The sequence below is a fragment of the Peromyscus californicus genome, unplaced genomic scaffold (genome assembly GCF_007827085.1).
Source record: "Peromyscus californicus insignis strain IS unplaced genomic scaffold, ASM782708v3 Scaffold_19__1_contigs__length_69161282, whole genome shotgun sequence".
NCBI classification, from domain to species: domain Eukaryota; kingdom Metazoa; phylum Chordata; class Mammalia; order Rodentia; family Cricetidae; genus Peromyscus; species Peromyscus californicus.
In genome coordinates this window covers 4375506-4378357 of record NW_026294491.1, presented here as the reverse complement: position 1 = coordinate 4378357, position 2852 = coordinate 4375506, and the positions used below count along the sequence as shown (strand labels likewise).

The 2852-nt window shown below is 53.9% G+C and overlaps 1 non-coding gene across 1 annotated transcript; it reads left to right on the top strand.

Annotated features, from left to right (window-relative positions):
• The first annotated feature begins 2243 nt into the window (after positions 1–2243).
• On the top strand, positions 2244–2316 carry Trnak-cuu (transfer RNA lysine (anticodon CUU)). Its single transcript has one exon. It is a non-coding gene; the product is annotated as a tRNA-Lys (tRNA).
• The last annotated feature ends 536 nt before the right edge of the window (positions 2317–2852 follow it).

The window sequence follows — 2852 nt, the reverse complement described above, 5'->3', positions numbered from 1 at the left end:
CTGGGCATGGTGGCACACACCTGTAACCCCAGACTGGGAAGACAGGCAGGAGGGTCAGGAGTTGACAGTCATTCTTAATCACACAGTGAGTTTGAGGCCAGCCTGAGCTACATGAGACCCTGTCTAAAGAAAGAAAAACAATCGGGGCTGGAGAGATGATAGTGCTCGGTAGATGAGCACTTGTTGGAGGACCGTGTAGCCCAGCACCGGGATGTGGAGACTGGTCGGCCAGTCTAGCTGAATTAAGGTCAGGGTTGGAGGTGAGTCCCCGTCTTAAAAAGTAAGGTGGGGAACCACTGAGGAAGACACCACCCAACATTGACCTCTGACCCACACATGCGCGTGCACTGGTGAGGTGGGGACAGATGGACCCCCGGGACTCGCTGCCCGAGGAACACACCTGGCCTCTGGCCTCCGTGAGCACCCACACACAGAAAGAAGGTATAAGTTCTTCCCACTTTATAGTACAGGAAACTGAGTCTCAGGGAGGTCGAGGCCTTGCCCCAGGTCTGAGGTACGTGGGTCAAGCCTTCTGTTCCACCCTTGCCTTGGTCCCCTGGCTCCAACGTCACTCGTACCTGGGCAAGTGTGACGTGGGGCTGGCCACTGGTCAGCTGGATCTCTGGGCCGGACCCCCACTCACCCAGCCCCTCCCTCTTCTGGGGCTGGACAACAGCTGGGGGGCAGGTCCTCACCATGTCACAGGTCCCCCACTCTGCCCTGGCCTTGTGCCAGCCAGGCCCGCCCATGCCACATCTTCCAGATGGCACCATAAAGCCATCTTGGAACCTGGGCCCTGAGAGCAAACAGCCCCTCCTAGGAGGCCTCACCCAGTAGAGACCACATCAGTAGCTCTCCTGGTGTGAGGTGAGGGTGCAGGACATGCGTCAGGCCTGGGTGGGGTGGGGGACACTGGACTCCCTCCCCCCCCCCTTTTGATCTCAGATCTCAATTCCTCCTCTTCTGGAGACAGCCACCAACCTACCTCCCCTCAGCCCTCGGGCCTTGGGCCAGTTCACCTCTGAGCTTTCTTAAAGCCTGCTTGAGAAGGCCGGGTCCAGCCCCCTCTGGTCTATCCCCATTCCCTCTACAGTGTGAGTGAGGAGGGTGTGCCAGCCAGAGGGCACTGGCAAGCTGAGGGTCCAAGTGTCCCTTTGAAGGCCTTGCTTGAGAGCCTGAGCCCCAGTTTCCCAACCTGGGCAGAAAGGCAAGGAGGCAGGATGTGAAGAGTGCCAGCTCCCAGGGCATCTGGACCAGAGCCTCGTACTCAGCTCTGCCCTACCCCTGCCAACCCGCAGCCAGTTACAGACTAGGCCTTCCATCCTCTCCTCACCGACAGCCTGTTCGTTACACCCGAGGCCAGATGACTCAGCTCCGTCACCTGCCTGTCGTGGCTGCAGAAGGGGAACCTACACAGGGAGTTGACTTGGGCTAAGCCAGAGCTCCCACCCAATACTTCCTGCCTGGCTTCTCTGCCTCAGTTTCCTGACCTGCGAAATGAGATGGCACTGGCCCTGTGGGGTCGGAGTGAGGTCAAGTTCCACCTAGGAAGGGAAAGGCTGCAGGGACTCATGGCACCACCCCCAACTGTAGCTAGAGTTTTCCTGCCTGGCCCACAGTCAGGACAAATCTCTATCACCTGCCAGTCCCACAGTCGCTCAGACCCGACCAAGTAAACACAGAGATTATATTGGTTACAAACTGTATGGCCGTGGCAGGCTTCTTGCTAACTGTTCTTACAGCTTAAATTAATCCATTTCTATAAAACTATGCCTTGCCACATGGCTCGTGGCTTACCGGCATCTTCACATGCTGTTTCTCATCATGGCGGCTGGTATGATTTGTGCAGGTATACCCATAATGGCCATAACTTCTAGCAAATGAGTGATTACAGAATCAGCTTTTTCAGAACTCAAAGCAGTTGCCCATTGAAATCCTGAATAAGTATCAATAGTGTGGTGTACATATTTCAGTTTTCCAAATTCTGCAAAGTGAAACACGTCCATCTGCCAGATTTCATTCCTCTGAGTACCCTTTGGGTTACATCCTGCTGGTAATGGTGTTTGATTGTAGAAGGAACAAGTAGGACATTTCTTTACTATTTCTTTGGCTTGTTGCCAGGTTATGGAAAAATCCTTTTTTAAACCTTTACTATTTACATGATGTTTTTTATGAAATTCTGAGGCCTCCAGCACATTTCCTATCAATAATTTATCAATCTCATCATTGCCTTGTGCTAGAGGGCCCGGCTAGCTCAGTCAGTAGAGCATGGGACTCTTAATCCCAGGGTCGTGGGTTCGAGCCCCACGTTGGGCGCCATTTGTAGCTAGAGTTTTCCTGCCTGGCCCACAGTCAGGACAAATCTCTATCACCTGCCAGTCCCACAGTCGCTCAGACCCGACCAAGTAAACACAGAGACTTATATTGGTTACAAACTGTATGGCCGTGGCAGGCTTCTTGCTAACTGTTCTTACAGCTTAAATTAATCCATTTCTATAAAACTATGCTTCGTGAAAAAGAAAAGGGTGGGCCGTGGAAGATGGTACCGGGGGCCTCGGGATTCCAGCCAGCTGTGGGCTGGTCTGTCAGGCCTCCCCAGGCAGGGTGAGAGGCAGCCAGGGATGGGGGGCTCCTATGAGACTGGAGATGGCCCTACCCTGGAGGCGAGGCAGAGGCATGGCCGGTTAGGGTGGGGCCATGGCCACTGTTCGCCATCTCCGGGTCTCGGCTTTCCCATCTGTAAGTGACAGAGATCTTCCTCACAGGGAAGTATGAAAACGAACACACATGAAGAGCTGGTGTAAGCAAGATGTCACTGGAGTATCACGTGAAGTGGGCTCTGAAACAACCAA